We start from the raw sequence: 19,843 nt of genomic DNA on the forward strand, positions 1-19,843 counted from the left end.
TGTAAGGAGAAAAATCTCAGACAATGCTATTGACTTGTGTTCATGCTCTGTTAGATTTTACATAAGTTCTGGAAAACATAAGAGTAAATAAGGTTTTGGAGCTACTTTCCTGAGAAGAAAACATAGCTTTCATCATGCAGATACTTTACTAATGAAATCACTTAATGCAGAATGTCAAAATCATTAAAGAAAACATAGATAAAGAGAACTTAATAGAAAATTAATTATGAGGTTCATATTTGCTCAGATTCAGATTGCTTATTTGTGCAATAAGCACTGACAGTATTGCTATCTACTAACTGCTTTTGAATTTCAAGAGGGTAGTCTGCTGAATATTCTTCCTTAATTGCTACTAGAAAGTTCTAAGACTAATAGTGGCTTTTTTTAAGTGTTATACAGTAGTCTGGGGGGTGGGGGAACTTGCCCTGCTCCTGAATGCTCATGCTGATAGTAACACATGGCAATGATTTCATTTTAAGTAGTAGTAGGCCTGTATATTCTTTTACATGCCTGTCATTTTTCTGTGCAGTGTCTTCAGGTCTATGTTATGTGTGTAAATATAGCTCTTCTGTATCATGTTGTGCCTGGGGCAGATGCACCCACCCACTGAATGTCTCGTGCAATTGCCTCAAACTGGTTGCCTCTGAAGTTGCATTCCTGGCAGTTTGATAGCCTGGAAAACTCTTGTCTTCAGTGCACAGCACAGAAATGCAAATTCAGGTTTTATTGAAAGTGGCATAATTCAATAGTTCTAATGCTTGTCTTTAAGTAAATGGCTAGAAGCATCAATATTCAAATATTTTCTTTTAGAATCTTACTTTTTAAAGAGTTGTTAGGAGTAGGAAGGTGGATTAGAAAACTGCAATAGTAGGTATAGTATAATGAGAGCAAAGTAATTAACTTTTCCTATTTGTATTGAAGGTTTTAACAGACCTAAAGAAAATGGTACACATTCACCTTTAGAAGAACTTAGATGTCTCACATTATCTTTTTTAGTTTAAATAACATTTATTGGTGACTGCTAGAGTGCCTGGTATATAGAGTTTTTCAGTGCTCATTGTTTGCAAAGACAGATCAGTTTAAATTATGTTTGCTTTCAGTGAGACAACTGAATGATATTCTCTGTACCTGGTAATGTCTGAAGAAAGACTTTTTTTTTAGGAAATCTGACAGATATTTATGACATTCAAATGACATTCAAAAAAGATAGGTTATAAAAATAGCCGTCCATCACAATATATTTCCTAGAGACACAGGCCTCCATATCAAGCACAGTACTTGTAACATACTCATGTCTGCTTTACTTTGTTTTATCCTATCTACTTCTAAGCTAAATACCAAAGCTGAGTGGAAGGCAAACTTGTAAAAAGTATCAGCTGGCCTTCTCAACATATCAATTGTGCTTTAATAGCTCTATGTTAGTGTGCTTGCAAATTGCTAGGGCTAAATGTTTTCATTCTTAACCACAGTATAATTTACAAAAATGGGTATGGACATAGACAGGTAAGGGTTTATTTTCAATATGTGGTGAGAAACTTGTGCCATGCTAGTGGAAAGCAGTCTGCAAAAGTAAGTCCCCAAACGAGGAGCAGGAAGCAGTCTGCTGGTAGGAAGTCCCCAGATGGGGAGCATTGCAGGACATGGATGAGCATGGTGAAGATTATAATAGTTCTCCTGTAATAGCAAATCCTGAAGAGTGAGTCTTGAACTGCTATAACCTATAAATCACTTGCTTGTTTCTTCCGTGTCTCAGTAGCTTAGCAGGTGACAGCTGATAGGACATTCTAGTTCCTGCATGATTCATTCTTCCTCCTGGTTCCTTCATTAACCCTTGATCTCTCAAGCAAGCAAAAACCAGTGAGCACTGGTCATCTACACAAACGTCTCATCAGTGCTAGTTTTTGTGTATTGGTGTACCATGTGTAGTGTTATTAAATAAAGGTATGTCTGCAAAAGAAAAATGTTCCAATTTAAATACAATTTAAATCTAATTTGTACTGTTATGAGGCACTGTATAAACACTATTTTAATTTGACAATGGTAGGTTCACTATAAACTTCAGTATAAACTGACCCTAATCTTTGGAGACTAATTGATATAAAGCAACATCCCAATAATTATTTGTATCAATTAGAAAACAAAGTTAAATGGGAAAATTTCTCTTAGAATTGAATTGGTACTTACCAGTTTGAATATCCTATATAACTGACTTTTGGCAATTAAAAAAAATGTCAATGAATAAAATCAGATAAAATAAAAGGAGTTATGGAGTCTATAGATAGTTCACTGCCCAGAGGACAAGACCACTTGCCACTACTTTAGCCATAACAATAAAGGTTTTAATAACAGAAAGAGTGATCTGAAGATGGATGCATCTGAAGAGATGTGCAGTTATCAGTATGGAGATGAAGTCCTTGGCAGTTCTATTTGACTTTCTTTCCTCTGTACAGAAATTGCCAGCAGGTTGTGGATCAGCAATCTCATTATTGCAAAGTCATGAATGTTCCTTGTCTCCTCATCTGTTGTTAGGGTGGATATATTACAGGTGCAATGTACCACAACATTTCTTTGCAGCACAACAAACCTGGGTGTCAAAGAACAGAAACAAAGATGAGCAAAGATTTCCTGGTACTTCTCTTAAATTTAGTCAAAAAAGGTCATAATTTAGAACTTTTTATGCATCAGTGATTTTTTTTTTTTCCAGGAATACCACTCAGAAAAAAGAAAAAAGTCATTATCTCTTCCAAATACCAAAATATCCATTCTAAAGCACTGACTCAATACTGCAATCTAGAAACCACATAAATTTACAATTTTATGGCCTGTGGTTTATTGGTAGTTTGTAAGAATTTGTCATATTTTTTCCAGATGAAAATACTGCATTTATATATACTGTACATATTTTGTTCTTTTACATGCAACACTGCCTTTGGTAAAATAAGATTCTTCTCCACACCTTTCTGCCATCATTTTTCTTGGAGCCATCAGTGTTAATGTGCTGGCTGAACACACATCTCTTAATATTCCTGTTTCCTTACCTCATCCCACTCAGTAAACAGATTTCTTTAGGAATATCGTATTCATGCAGGTGGTGTCTGGTAGAGCAAAGCATTTGAAGAGCAGGATGAAACATGTTTCTTGTCACTGGAGTGATCTAGGAGGAAGCTAAAAAAAATAAAGGAGAAATTCACTGCCACATATTTATTCCCCATTAAATAGCCCATGGCATTTCATTTGCTTTGTAATGAGTTTTAGACCATAATATATTCAATATCAGGGTTAAATAACAGGCATCTTGGAAGGCTGTCTGACAGCTGGCATGGCCGCAATCTATCTTACTTGACCTTACAACCCTTTTCTATCTCCAGGTTTGACTGTACACCCTAAAAGCAAGACACCTGGATCAAGAAAAGGGTCTACTTAATGCACAGTCCTCATCTCTGCAGTCCCTTCCTGGGTTTCTGTGCAGGTCCATCTGTCCTTTGATACACCCACCAGAAGGCCATTGTGGACAAAGGTCAGACAGACAGATGTGTGGGAAGTGCCTCAGTGCTTTACCAGCGAGAAGACTGTTGGGACCTGTGCTCTCCAAAGAGAGGAGCTATGTGGTGAGTCGGATCTGCTGAGTACTCATAGTATATTACAGTAATAGTCAGTGTCTATTAGACTACAGTTAAAAAAAAGAGAAAAAGTAAATGTAGTGGTGCAAGACTAATCAAAGTGTTGCTCTCTAAAATGATCAGGAGTGACAAGGAATGGGTGTGCTTTAGCAAGATCACATCTGAGATGTTGTGACTAGCTGTGCTTTACATGTAGCCAGACTCTAAATCTCACCTGATTCTTTCATATCTCTGACCTCAAGTGTGGTCTCTCACTCTTTCCAGAGTCACAAATTCCAAAGTCTCCTGGTAAGCAGCCATGTCTGTATTTTATTTTCCATGATACTTCCTGCCTGAGGAGAAAAGGCAAGACAAAAATTACATTGAGCCCATGAGAGAGGCAGAGGAAGAAAGTTGGTTCAGGGCCCAAGTATGACTTCTTTAATTCTAGGATTCAGGTGGCTTCTATCAAGCATCTTTTTTCTTCTTTTCTTCAAATGGTGGTTAACTTAAGTCTAGCTGTCTGCACAAACAACTGGTTTAGCACCTCAGCTAATTATATCAGCTGAAGATCTGGGCAAATTACATTCAAAATGATTCCCAAACAACTTAGTTTCACTGCAGTTTACTTAAATAGTCAAACCTATTTTGAGTGAGCTGAGTAGTTATTTCTGCTACTGTATTTATGTCAAAAGTTTTAGCAGTTCCAAATATATCTTGAGTTTCCCAAGAGACCTAGACTTTAATAGCAAAATATAGCAGAAACCAAAGACTTTAGTTCCAACAAGAAGAGCAAATAACAGAACTAAATCTCATATATTTTTTCAACTCAAGCATTTAATGGTCTGTCATGGACAAGATGAAAACTTAAGGTTACTCTGTCATACATTACCTGATAGCCTAGTTCTCCACTGCTTTATTCTTCATGGAGTCCTGAATTAAAGCAGGATTTAAGTCTGGTTATGAAGTGTCCCTTGATTCAGATTTTTAGGTGGTAATGATTAAACATACCAAGACGTTAGTATTCAGCATTCACAATGTTGTGAACTGCATTTATGAACCATAAGATGGACACATAAAGCTGCATCTGACTACTTTCTGTTCCAGGTGTGGGAAAGAAGTAGCTACAGATTTCTTTAACAAAAAGCTAAGGAGGCAAATTGTGGATACCAAATGCAAAAAGCAAGCAGAGAACAGAGCCTGTATGAAACTAAGTCACACAGGTTTCTCACTCTGGCCTGGGAAAGCATAAGAAGGAATCCAAACAATCCTTGGTAAAGGACAGTGATCTGCAGGTGTTGTTTAGTCAAGGGGTGTTGTTCCACTTAGTCAGTGATGGTGATGTGTACTTTAATGACCAATGAGAGTTTTACCTCTTGGACCCTCTCGAACATGTGTATAAAAGTAGATTAAGAATAATAAACTTTGCTCTCTTGGACAATGCAGCAAAGAGAGTCATGTCGTACTGCTTCACTGTTCCCAATATAGTGCGACAACAAATGTTTCCAGATTTGGGGCTTGAAGAGATAATAAATTTGCCATGTAGGAGAATCCACCCAATGAACTTCCTGCACTTTGGACAGCTGACAGATTCTCTACACTGTCTTAAGTTCAAGGAGTTTCCAAAGACTGATAAAGACTTGTGGAAAAATCCGACATTTTTCAAGAGAAGACAAACACATTGAGTTACATTTCTTGGTGCTTTTTTAGAAGAAAAATATTGAGTTCCATTGCCTCTGAAGACAAAACAAATACAATTTTAAGGTGTGGTGTGTTCTTAATATTTTTGGAATCTGTTTCAATGTTCAGTATGGACACAGGAAAAACTGACTGTACATCTGTCCTTGATGACTCTTGAAGCAGTACAGACAACAAGCTGACAACAATCTTCCAAAAGAGAAGAACATTGGAATGTGTTTCCCAGGGAGGTGTTAGAGTCACCATCTCTAGAAGTGTTTAAGAAATGACTGGACATGACATTTAGTGCCATGGTTTATGTGACATGGTGGTGTTAGGTCAAAGATTGGGCTTAATGATCTTGGATGTCTTTTCCAACTTTAATGATTATATGATTTCATGATTTCCAGGGATGATTATTCTACCACTTCCCTGGGAAGCCCTTTCCAATGTCTCACCATCTTTTCAGTAAACACATTTTTTCTAATATCCAATCCAAACATCCCCTAATACAACTTAAACCAATTTCCTGTAGTTATGCCACTTGTTACCTGTGAGAAGAGATGACCCTGCCTTGCTACAACTTCCTTTCAGGGGGATGATCACTGCCCTGGTTTCCTTCTACTTAATACCATAGCACCATGACAGATAAAATGCTGACACATTTGAACTACTTTGCTAGATTGCTCCTGGGATGTGTTCAAATGCGAGGATTACAGGCCATAAAAACTTGTTTGTATCCATGATATAGCACCAAGGGATGATACTAAACACTTCATTTAGAAGTAGGGAACAACCTATGGTGCATCCTGAGAGAGGAATTCTATCAGTGTGGCTGCAAACACTTTCCTCAGCCCTATTTTCTTTTATCATGCATTCTCAGTGGCCACCCCATCATGCAGCATTTCATCCCCCAATCTCAATGCATCCATCACTATCTTCTAACATGTGCACACTGATATTATTTGGTATATGATGTCCCCACATTTTTTGACAATGTTAGGAATTTTGTCTGGAAGCCATCTTAAGAGAACCTCTACAGAGCTGTATTCATCACAACTCTCCTATCTAACACAGTTCCATGATTTACATAATGGCCTTGGAATAGGAAGGAAAAGCTGTGAAAGAAGCTGTTGCAAGAGAGTGTTTGAAGTGTACTTCTAGCAGTACTTTTCCTGTTAAGAGATATGTAGAATAAAAACAAAGGACTTTTATTTGTGTTTCATAATAATGGGGTTGCAAATTGATTGGATTCCTAGCTCTTTTGAGAGAGAGAAAGAGAGAGAGAAAGAAGCAGGAATAAAGGAAGGTAAGTAGAAAATAGCCCCAAAATGAAGAAAAAAACCCAACCAGCCAACCAAAACAAAAAACCAGCAGCTTTGGTATTTTTTCTTCCATCTATAACAATAGTTGAAAAATATTTGCTTCCACAGATCTGCTTGAGGGAATTTGTCCTTATGTGAGAATTAACTATGTCAGTAATTAAGAGCATTTGCTATTTATAATATAAAAAACTTCTTTCATAAAAAAAAATATTTCTCCACACCTCATGCTTACATATGATCAGATGAATATTCATGATCTCATGAATATGTACCCCACCCTCCAAAATAATGTTTAAGGTCCTGAGCCCAGTCCTCATTCTGACCTTCATGTGTTATTGGCTCAACTTCAGCTTGCAAAAGCAGAATATCATTGGTAAGTATTTTAAAGCTTTTTCCAGCCTGGGGTTTGGAGAAATTTGATGGTATATTGCAGTCATTCCTCTTCTGTCTCTAATAAGCAGTGAAAGAAAGATGTTGACATTTGAAACATTATCAATGGGTAGTTAAGTTGATGCTCACTGTGAAGGATGAGAAAAATTGTTCCTCAGAACATTTTTAGTTAAGGTTCCAAAAGTGCAAGCAGATGCCACTACATCTGTTACATCCTCTTCCCATTTTGAGAGCATGTCTCCCACCATGTTAGCTGGAAATTTCATTCTGAGGCAAATAGAAACAAACATAGATATTTCCCCTCACCTCCCAAGTCTTTATGATCTCAACAAAGTAATAACATTTAAAAGATACCAATATATTTTGCAGCTTACTTGCCAAATCTAAACTGTTCATGTATTTACTATTAATATTTATGTATATGATGCAGAAGAAACTTATTTTTATAAATTTGGGGTAAATAGCTATAAATGTGTGTGCTAAAAACAATGCAAGACTAGAATCTAATGAAGTATGTTTCTCCAGTGTGAGAAACATATAGGACAAAATGCATTCTGTGGTCATGTGGTCATTTTCACAAAGAGAATAGCAAAGGAAACAAACTGTAAGTGACTAAGTAGGAAGCAGCATATTTTCATGATACTTCTTGCAATTATGACTTATAGGTCATTCATAACAATGAAATGTCATGTGTGCTTTGTTACTCCTTTTGTAAAAGTAATTCAATCATTTGCATATATGTATTTTTTTAGCATGCTGAATTCGTTTTCCTGGCTTGGAAATATTTCTATATATCTATTAATAGCATTCTTCTCAACATCACATGCTTAGGACATATCAAATTGGGGCCTAAGGGCTGTAATTTAAAATAATATTTAAGTCCTGTTGCTGATTTTGGTTTATCAAGGGAATAATTTTCAATGGCTGCACAAGTTACCTTTTTTTACTTTTGTAGCATTTATAATACAGCAAATCTCAAAGGAATTAACTCTGTGTTGAAGCCAATAGAATAAAATAAGCACAATGTTTACAGTTATTTAAGGGTCAAATATCAGGGAATCTGTTGTGAAAGTCCCAAGAAGCTCTGTTAGGAGTCAGTAGGATAACCACATGTTAAGGGAGAGCCTGAGGAAAGGAACATTTAGTTCACAGTTGCACACTGAAAAATTTACCTATTAAACTACCATACAGATGGAGAAAGGCGGCTCCAGACATACCTTGAAGGAGAGATTCAGGAGAAACTACAGTTAATACCAGCTTTCAGGAGCAGGCTACAGGTTCCAGCCAGGCAGAGCACCTATCTTAGAGGTCCTTCAGAGCTTTTTTATTAGCTGTATGTGGCTTTCCATCAAACTGGGTACCTGCAGACAGCCCTCATTTATCATGCAACCTGATATTATACCAAAAAGTCACTGAAGAGGGTGGCTGTCTCAAATCCTGAGACATAAAAGTTTTCCTTAGAAAGACAATTATAGAGGTCCCAAAAATTCAAGCAGATCCATGGGTCAGATTTGAGTATGATTATGGATCTTTTCCAATAGGCAATTTGGATGTGGCCATCCGGTTTGGAAGGCTAAGGTAATTTTATGTTATGAACATGTGCTGTACTCTTCCCATTGATTTCAATGCCACAGAACAGTCCTGAACTTGATTAAATTACTAGCAGAGACATAGAAAAAGAATATATTGTATTTAGGGTGTTTACTTTTTACTTACTGTGTTAATGCACAATGTTTAGTATTAGTTTTTAGTTAAGGCAGAATCAAGCCTAAATAAAGGTCCCTTGTGCACAAAGCCTCTCTTTGCAGGTTTTGCTTCAGAAAAGTCATACTATGAGTTTATTATGTTGCTTCCCCATCCATTGCAGGGGACATTTTTAACTGACTTGACAACACAATTAAGCAAAAAATTTCATGCCAGTGGGGCACACAGTGATGTATTTTGTTTGGCTGGGATATTTTTTAAAGCAATTCCAAGCAGCAAATTACAAAAATTCTCCTTTCTTTTTCATTTGGAGGAAGGAACATTTTTTTTTCTCTTTGTTGTCATTAGTGACAATTCTGACCTTGAAGTCAATGTCTTCCATAAGATTCTGCTAGTGATTTCTTTTCCCTAGACCATGCAACCACTTCTTTAGACTGTACTTTTTTTTTTTCGATTGACTTGCTAAGCTTTTCTCCAAAAGCTTTTTTTTTTCCTTTTCTTCTCCATTGCTTTTGAAATTTAGAGAAGGCAATTTTGACTTATTTCAGTCTGTTATAGATTTTGGAAATATTCCAGAGACAAAGATAGGACTAAAGCAAAATCAATTATTTTAAAGTTTTAGCTTTTAGTTTAGACAATTTTGACAATAATGCTGAAAGGACGCTGCAAAATGTCACAGTCTGGTCAGGAAACTGCAGTATAATGTGTGGTGAATAAATAACACACCAAGTGACACTGATAAACGAATTCTGGGTAAAATAACACCCTCAAAATATTTTCAAATTATTATACCCCAATTTCTGGTCCCACTTACATCAAACTAAGTCTGCAGCAATTTCACTGACAACATCAAGACTGGATTCTTTATTCTGATAAACAATTTTTTTCATGAAAGGTGAGTCTCATTGGAGTTATTTCAGCAAGAAATAGAGCTAGCTCAAGCTTTTAGTGAAGGAAAGAAGCACAGGGATCATTATGTCTGTATTTCACCTAAACAGTGGGTGCATGACACAGACTGCTGGCCCATTTTCCCTTGCAGCAATCAGCAGCATTCCCTCCCTGGTCTGAATGTCTGGGTTTCTTCCCTGTGAGAGCCACAAAAAAAAGAATGGGGCTGAGGAAGTGGACTGAGACATTTTGACTTCCTCTGATACTGATATATATATATATTAGTACATATATTTACTAGTGCTTTAAAATATGTAAATGCAATTCATCAGCTCAGACAACACTTTTCATATATCATGCATGAAAAGGACTAGTGGATGAGAAGCTCAACACAACCTGGCAATGTGCACTTGCAGCCCAGAAAGTCAACTGTGTCCTGGGCTGCACCAAAAGAAATGTGGCCAGCAGTGTGAGGGAGGTGATTCTCCCACTCTAATCTGCTCTCCTGGAGTAATGTATCAGCTCTGGACCCCTCAGCAAAAGGGTATGGAACTTCTGGAGCAGATGCAAAAGGCCACAAAGATGATCAGAGGCCTGGAGTACCTCTTCTATGAAGGCAGACTGGGAGAGGTGGGCTTGTTCAGCCTGGAGAAGAGAAAACTCCAGGGAGACCTTATAACATCATTCCAGTACCTAAAGGAAGCATAACAGAGAGCTAGAGAGGGACTTTTTACCAGGGCATGTAGTGATAAAACAAGGGCGAAAGACTTCAAGCTGAAAGACATTATGCTTAGATTAGACATTGCAAAGAAACTCTTTACTACAAGGGTGGTGAGCTGCTGTAACAGATTTCCCAGAGAAGTGGTGGATGCCCCATCCATGGAAGTGTTCACAGCAAGGTTGGATGATGGGGATTTTAGCAGCCTGGTCTAGTTGAAGGTGTTACTGCCCATGCAGGGAGCTTGGAACTAGATGATTTTTAATATCCTTTCCAACCCCAAATTTTCTGTGATTCTATGACTGTGATTCAATCCTTAATTCTGAGGATGTAGCACTGATCACTACATTTTCTGCAACTTACATTACTGCAGTTCTCTGCCAGTGTAATACCATTCAACTTCATGACCTGATGTTTTGCAGCTGTAAGGTAGGTGCAAGGTTCTCCATCATCCAGCTGTTCACTGACACAACAGGTGTGTACAGATAGTCCCATGTCTATCCTTCTAGAAGGGAGACAAACTTCCCTTCAAGGATGATGTTCAAAGACCCTCCCATTAGGTAGTATTTGGGATAATTACATAAAATGATGTTTTAACAAACTTTCTATGATGGAAGCTAGGGTAGCATTCCAGTTTACTTGCATGTTTCCCAAAGATATTTTTCTCCTTACCTGTGACTTTTCTATACATTTCTTCAAGTACCACTTTCCAATGAAAAATACCTAGGCCTCTTAAGAATTCTCTGTTCCTTAAAGCATGAACATGCTCAAATATATGCCTGGACATTTGTAAAGCCAGGAAAATAGAAATAAACTGGTTTGTGTTAATCCCAGGTTGAATGTTGTTTGTCATGAGAACTGAGTTTTGTCAAAGGTAAACCTTGAACCCACAGGATAAATTACTGAATATCCTTAACCAGTCAATTCCATACCAAAACTATGTCATTACTTTGTAATTAACCTAATGTGATCTTACTTTAATCCCTTGTACATAAAGTACTCAGTCTGAGCTGGTGAGTTGCTTACTTTTGTTTTACAATAATAATAATAAATGCAGCTTCTTTTTTTTTGTGTTTGCCTCCTAAAAGGTTCCCTATCACTACACACTACACATTTTCCCTTATTCTCAGAAGATTAACCAAGTTTTTTATTTACAATAGCTGAGGAAGCAATCCTGAGCCTAACACTTTTTGACATATAGGATAAACCTGCCCTTATATTACTGAGGAACAAAAAACTCCAATAACATAAAGTGCAGATGGCAAAAAATGGTAAAGACAATTTCTGGCTTTGAGGAAGGCAGCAAATGCTGTTTTCTTGCCTTGTCTCCTCATTGTTCACAATCTCTGAGTTTGTTGTCTGTCATCTTTCACAGGGCATGAGCTTGGCAGAGTCCAAATGCCACACATCACTACTTTTGCCAACAGGAAAACTCTTGGGTCTCTGGGTGGATCTCTAGAAAAATTGCCTTTTATTATATTTTGATTCATCTGGCTCTGTGATGGAGTTCTGCTGCAAATGTTTGAACGGTTTTCAGTGAAGATGGCATAAGGAATAAATATTCACTGATTCTTTTGGGAATGGAAAGAATGCATCTGCCTGTTAAATGTCTCAGAGTTCAATTCAAGAGTCAAATGATCTGCCCAAGAGTATGCACCTTATCCTCAGAATTTAAAACACATAGTCCCTTAGGCTGTTCAGGTTATGTATTTACTTTTGCTTTTTGTTCACTCTTGACTCACCATTATCCAAATGAACTCCTGAAGTAGGTGCAATATTTCTCATTATTGCTCATTTTCTCTTCCTTGTAAGTGGTTTGGACAGCCTACACATAGATTAGCCTTCCAACACCATTGGGATTCTGCTTGAGGTGACTGAGCTCAGCTACACTGGGCTAAGGGAGCCTATTGGATCATTTCAGGTGACTTCAGCCTTCACATGGCCATTTGATTAGCTTAAGCAGCACCAGTACTTTCCTGTTTGATTTGTGGCTTGGCATTTTAATAGAAAATGAGGCAAATCCTTGACTCATCCTTAACTGGCACAGCCCCTTTGATTTTAGTGAAAGAATTGTAAAGTGAAAAATTTTACAACACTTAATCTACCTTGAAACTGCCTGTGTAGCTCTAAATTGTGTTTCTCATCCTAACAATGTTCCAGTCAAATGGATTTTAAAAAAATAAAGACTATTCTAGTGTTAAGCATGGAACTAATTTTTCAAGATGTTGTTTTGGTTTTGGTTGTTTTTGGTTGTTTTTTTAGGTTTTTTTATTTTTAATAATGAATGACTATTTGGTTGTTAAGTGTTACAACTACATCTCTTCAACTTCTTTCTGGAACACACACAATTAATAGACTTGCCAGACATTTAGACATAGAAAAAAATACCATTCTGTATTCAAAATAAAACACTGTTACCAGTGGCAACCTCATTGGCTGTTTTAGCAGACAGACCAAGTGCTGAAAGAGCACTGGGACAAATCCATTCTCCTCAACATAGGAGAGGACTCTTTGTCAGGACAATGAAGGAAGGATGCTCAAGCTGTACTTGCTTTGTGTAGAATTTCAGAGCCACAGCTTCTAACATGGGTTATTCTATAGTAAATTGCTTTTAGAGCAAGCCAGAAATAATCAGAACAAAGCAGGATAATAGCTGCTGTCATCTGCTTTCATGCCTCCAATGGGAGCTAACTTAACTAAAATGAACTGTAAGAAATAGTGGGGATGGCTTTGTTCCTTTACACCTGAGTCTGAATATCTGGCTTCATCCTTCAGCTGGGTTCAGGAAAATTAGCTCACTGAGGGCAATAGCCATCTTGTCTTCAGACTACTGAGAAAAAAATTTGATCTTTTTGTTTAGTGAAAATTGCAGAGGCCATTCACTGCCAAAACAATTTTGTGGAGACCAAAGGGCCGGGAAATAGCTAAGAATTAGTAAAAGATAGGCATTGTCCGGTAGAGATCTTTTTATCCCCAAAATGGCATAAATTCAGAAGAAGAAAATGCAGGATATCCTGAGTACAGCCCTCTGGATTCACTCAGATGTTAGCACAGGGGACAAAACACACTGGATGGAGATGCCTGTGTTCATCCCACATACATTAGTGCAAGCAATGGAAACATAGAAGACAGCCAGACTGTGAGCTGAGAGCCAGAATGAGACATCCAAAGGGATGGGACAGCAAGACTAGGCTGGGGGTCCACAGCACCATCAGTACTCTTTGAACCGGCCAGTAGCCAAACACTTTAGCAGGTGTCAGGTTCTGAGCATCACATGTAGCCTAGGAGAAGCCAGGCACTTCAGCTACAGCAGAGATCATAGGGGCAGAACCTGGAACACCAGAGCAATGAGTGCTGGGAATTCAGAGAGTCACCATAGTCATCACACATCTACCCAGCCTTGTCTGTCATGGACTTGGACTTTGCTGCCAGCACAGACTGAGGTAGGAAATTGTGCTTGGGCTCAAGAGACCAATGGCTTCTGGACACCTGAAAGTGCTGGAGCTGCTTCTCCCTCAATACCCACCACAGGCACAGTAATCCCAAGTAGCCCCTAGTACACACAGGACTTCAGCACCTGCTTGTGCTGCATGCATCCCAGCAGAATTTCTTGATGATTACTGCCATTATGCTCCTTCCATCTTGGCTTGACATGTGAGCCAAAATCTAGGCACACTTCCTGCAGCACATCACTTCATGTATATTTTTTTCCTTTGTTCTTTGCCACTGGAAAGAATGGCAACACAGAATTTTGCATTATTGTTGCACTGTACTTAAAATTGTCTGTGTTTATTGTTTGTGTTTAATCTTTCCTCTGCTGTGTCTTAGAAACACATGCCTGAGAGGTCATCATTTACTCAAGACAATGACAAATATTTTATTATGTTTTATTTTAGAATTATACTGTGGAAATGGTGCCTCAGTCCACAGAGTTTAGAAGCTCATAAACCAAGGATTATTTAGAGCAGCAGTTGACGTGGCAAATTATTTACCTCTGAAGACATCAGAATGGATGAGGAATTGTTCTTATCAGTTTATAGTAGGATGGCATCAATCAATGGGAAAACCCCACTTCATTGACAAACAATTATGTAGCATGTCTTTTACTAAAAGACAGCACTTACAGGGTGAGTGAGAAAAAATAATAGGAAATTTCTTCTCAAGGAGGAGCTTATTCAAATTGTAAACATTTCAAGCAAAATAAAGCATGGATAGGATGCTGATGTAGACTCACCTGTTATGGGAATAGCTACCCTTGTCCAAGACAGCTGACCATCAAATACTGAACCATATAATAACCAGATTTAAAGTCTTTTTTAAGTGTTCTGTACTTTCTCCAAACACAAGTTGTTCAGGATTTGTTCAAAAGAAGGACATTCACACAAAGGGTTTTAGTGTTACACATTCCTGTACTTGATTTTTGAATTAATTATTTTAAAGAAATCAGTTGCATCCAATCAGGAATAAATCACTTGTTACATATTTAATTTTCCTGTCATAGTTCATCTTGGATTATAGATAATCCAAAAATTGAGATAGAGTCAAATTTCCACCTCAACAGAAGCAAAGACCACTTCACTGCATTTAACACAAGGGAGAAAAATCCTCTTGCTTTTGTGAAAATTTCACTTACAATGCAAAAATAGACTCATGGCACTCCTTTCCCTATGCCTCTACTACAGAAGAAAATTTCTGAATCCAGGAGGAGATAATTTTAAAACAAATAAAAGAAGAAGTTTTTACACAGTGTATAGAAAAAAAATATATATATACATATAAGAGAAAGATTGACAAAATAAAATGAAGAAAGAGAAGCAAGAGAAATTCCAGTTGGGAAAATATTTTTTGGCAAAGAGCATGGTTAAATACAGGAACATGTTGCTCAGAGATGTAGAATCTCCATCTTTGGAGAGTTCCAAAGCTGAAGTGGACAAGGGCCTGAGAAAACTGGTCTAACATTGAAGTTAACCATAAAATGCACAGGAAGTTGGACTAAGTGAACCCTAGAAATCGAACCCACCTGCAATAACTGATAATAGTACTGGATGTTGTTGCTGAAAGGGGTTGAGGAATACAGACCATATCAGGAAATTCAAACAGGGATTAGACAAATCCATTCACAATATGTCCATAAACAGATAGCAAAGAAAGAGGATGTGCCCTCAAATATCCCCAGTGACCATGGATGCTAGGGATGAACAAAACAAGCAGTGGATAAGGCTATGCTCATGACGTCTCTCTCTAAGCAGCATCTCCTGTTGATATAGCAATGTGAAAAACACTTGGCAAATGAATAGCTGGTCCGATCCACAGGATATATATAATAATTTTATATATATAATATAATTTTATCATTAATTCTTCTTACTTATTAGTCGGATACAGCACAACTGCTTCTGTGTCTCTGTCACTTTTCCTGGATCCAGGATTTGAATTACAAATGATGTTCAGTGTAGAAGATGCGAGCATGGACATACAGACCTTGGCACTCTGGAATTTACTGGGGACAACTGAGCTCTGAATTTTGGGATTAAGCTAGTTTCGAATTTGCTAAGAGAATATTTTTTGATCACACTTCAGAAAAAATCTGGGCTATACCTCAGAAAACAGGATCAAACCCAGTGTATGTTTTAAACTTTAATAAAGATTTTTTGTTCTAAGATAGGTTGAGGAAAAAAATCAAATTAAAATCTTAGTTAGCAAAGAGATACATAAAAACATGTCTCAGCATATATTTACTAAGAGAAGCCTGTAATCAAATGCTTGTATTTAAACTGGTAGTAGTAGTCAAGCTGACTGAACTATTCAGCAGGCCTGAAACACTCTCCCTAAGAGACATTCTTATTTGTTGGGATCTTTAGCCTTCATTCTATGAAAGAGTTTAGTCATGCCTAGGTTTCTCCTGCCCTACTGGAGACATTGTGGTTATCCAAGTTATGAATGCCTTCTGAAACTTCTGCTAGGCTAGCCTGCAATCTCAGCCTCTCTGGAGTAGTCCCATCTATCTATAGCATAATTCACACATAACTCCTCAGTAAAGGGTAGAGAAAGTCAACAGTCTGGGAATCTGCAATCCCCTTTGGTCATCCACTGTGTCAGTGGACATGACATACAACAGCTTTCAGTACTGTGCTCTAGTTTTAATGGATTATCCTTTTTATTGCTGGATGCAGTAGTAGCAGTTCACAGAAATAAACCAAAATTATTCATTATATTAAAAATTTCTCTAATCTTCATTAATGTTGATCTCTTTAGTGTTATTTATTGAATGATAAAATTACCAGTAGCAGATGGCAACTGAAGTATATAAAATGCAAATGCCTACAATATCAAGCAAGTATATTTTACCGACAAAATTTAATATAAGTGCACATCATGATTGGTCTTTTTTTGTGCAGAGAATGGAAGATAATGGGGATGCCTCTCCTAGATTAATTAATCTATTTATTCAACAAAACAAACTGATGCCACTAGTTAGGTTAACAATATGGAGAGTTACGTGGTATTGAAGCATATGGATCACTGTTAAAATGAACTTTGCTGCTCTATTAATAGAACTTTTTCCTTGTGTTTCTAAATTTTAATGGTGTAACACCCAAAGCATAAGGTATATTAGAGAATATGGTTGTAAATTGTTTCTCAGCCTTACTCAGAAACCTCAATAATTCAATAATCAGAGCACTGTGATACAGACTCTAAATATCTGAATAATATAGAAAACGTTCTTTTTCTGGTCATCTGGATCTTCCACATTCCCTATGCAGTTTGTTTGAACTTGTACACCAAATTCCCATCGATTTCAGTTGGACTTACACAAGTATCAAATATTCAGAGCTGTAGCCTTTGCAAACTATAATATAAAGTTAATGGGAATCATACGGAGTATCCCCATTGTCTCATTTCCTGATTCAGCAGGATTAGTTCTTCCTTTATGCATCTAATTCAGCAGAAACCATCTGAAAAATCCTGAAAACATCAGGGTAACTGCACAGTGGGGACCCCCCTATGCACACATTCTTTCTTAATGTACCTGTGAGTGGAAAGGCTCTCTCATTACAGAGAAAAATGAAAAGTGCCTTCTTTGGTGGGAGTAGCAGTAGCAAAACCAATTGCATTTGCTGCATTCTTCGTTTCTTTTCTAATCAGCCCATGATACTACAGCCTTTGCAAACCTCATAGCCAGCTGACACAGGGCACAGAATTGTTCCTTCTTGCATGAATAGAAATTTCTGATGCAGCCTGGATGTTACAAGCTTGCATTTGCTTAGCTGCACGTTGTTTGTGACAAATGAGAGAGACCAGCAGTAATGAGGAGATGGGGTATAAATGTAATGATAGAATAAGTGAACTCTTTGCAACGTCTACATATTGCATATCCATGGAAATGAAGGTGTAAGTGAGGAAGAGAAGGGTTTAGTCAGCTAACAGGACAGAAAGAAGAATCAAAAGAAATGTTCTCTAATATAGAGTGTTGCTGTGTATGGGGGTTTTCTACAGTTTTAATGTCAGAGTGTTTTACGATCAGCCATGGATGCCTTTACTTGAGGGATTTCATTTACATTTAAAATGAAAAAAAAAAAAAAATCCTACTGCAATTGAACTGCTTTCAAAGTATAAGCTATAGGTTCATGTGGCTGTGAGTAGAGACATGCCTAGCTTCTGACCATTTCCCTCCAGCTCTCCTTGTGTGGACTGAAACATTTGGAGCTCCAGGTCATAGCCCAGAGGCCACAGCATATAGCAAAGACAAGCAACATTGATTTTTTTTATTTCCTCAGTAAATGTGTATGGCAGGAAAGCACTATCAACTGTGGAGCAGTATAGTTTCTGCTTTCCCCTCAAAGTCATAAATCCATGACTTGAGCTTCTAGAGAGCCAGGGAAGAGGTTTTTGTGCTAGTTGATTGTAGAAAAAAGGTGCCATTACAGCTGAAAACTAGACTGAGGCTTGGCTGTGATGGAGATTCATGTTAACATTAAAGTAATTCTTGAGAGAGTAAGGAATTATAAGTATTTATTTACAGTTCTACAGATTTTGTTGCATTGCATAGAAGAGTAGCTTTGTTTGCACCAGTTGAAGAATAATTAACTAAATTTGACATAATTAAGTCAATTAAATCCCTTCTGTCCATTTAGCTGCAACTTATTTCATTTCTAATAGTTGCTACTCATGTTATTTTTTTTAAATCATGCAAAACCCACTCTTCTCTCATCAGATTCTATAGCTGTACCATACTAACAGGTAGGTAGGTACAGTAGGATACAGGAAACTCTCTGGTTTCACTGGTTTCACTGGTTTCACTGGCTGTGTCTGTCTTGCAGTTGCTGTTGAATAAATATGCATAATTTACAAAGATTTGCTATTAGGTCTCTGCCAGCCAGGCTCCTGAATAACTGAGCATTCACTTCAGCTGCTTAGGAGGAATAAAAGGTAGTACCCGACTCCAAAGTTTCAGGATTGAGCAACCAGTGCAGGGCAAGGCTGTATCTGCACAGTCTGCTGGGTCTACAAAATATAAAATCTAAATACTGTTCCAAGAGAAATAGCATAAAACTAGTTTTTAAGGGCTTTGGTGAAGTGACATTACTGGGGCCAATAATGTGTCATTTTGCTCTTTATCTACTGTACAACATTAAAAAGAAAACCAAGTGATAGATACTGTGTCAGGTACTTTGTGAGTTCATTCACTTCCTGAAAGAAGTGAAATTAAAACCAGATTCTAACAGCTATTTATACCATACTGAACTGTACCATGGAGCCCTAAGAGTGGGACTGGGTCCCTGAAGAACCTTAAAAATGGTATTTCTGAAGTTGCTGTCATAGGTCTAGGGTACTATAATAATTCACAGGTCAGACATAAGCTTTATTAACTATGATCATATCAAGCAAATATTCAGCCATCATCTCCCCCTCTGTTCCCCTCTTCTCTGCAAAGTGATTGCAGAGACTCAGCCTATGTACAGATTAAGAAAATACCCAACAAAACTATAAATTAACAAAAAGGAAAAAGTCAAGGAAAAACAATAATTTTAATATTAAAAGAACTAGGTACTCATTCCCAGGAGGGTTGGACTCATTAAGTATCTTACTAACTGCCACAAATCAGAGAAGAAATCAAAGAATAAATAATGTGCAAATATGTCAGGTGCAACCTATAGGAATGGCATAGCCACTATTGTCTTTACTCAATGTGAGGAGGTGGAAATAGTCACAAACTGCTAGTATTTAGTCAACAGAAATGTTCTTTTATTTAGGATAAACTTTTTAGCCAGATCAAATATTTATTTAATAATAATACCATAATAATTATTCAGTGTGACTGAACGTGGACAGGCAGAGAAAGCTCTAATGCCACTGAAAGTATTGCAGAGAGCATCTTGGTCAAATCCTAATAGTCACAGACATCTTTTTCTGTTTAGGATAATTTTATAGCTGTTTAACTTGTCCTAAGTCAAGGTGAAGGGACACTGGACATACTAGAGGAACTGAGAAGGGAGCAAAGTCAAGTCCCATTCCTGATGATGATGTCCTCACTCATGCTC

The sequence above is a fragment of the Cyanistes caeruleus genome, chromosome 2, assembly GCF_971803275.1.
Source record: "Cyanistes caeruleus chromosome 2, bCyaCae1.hap1.1, whole genome shotgun sequence".
Taxonomy (NCBI): Eukaryota; Metazoa; Chordata; class Aves; order Passeriformes; family Paridae; genus Cyanistes; species Cyanistes caeruleus.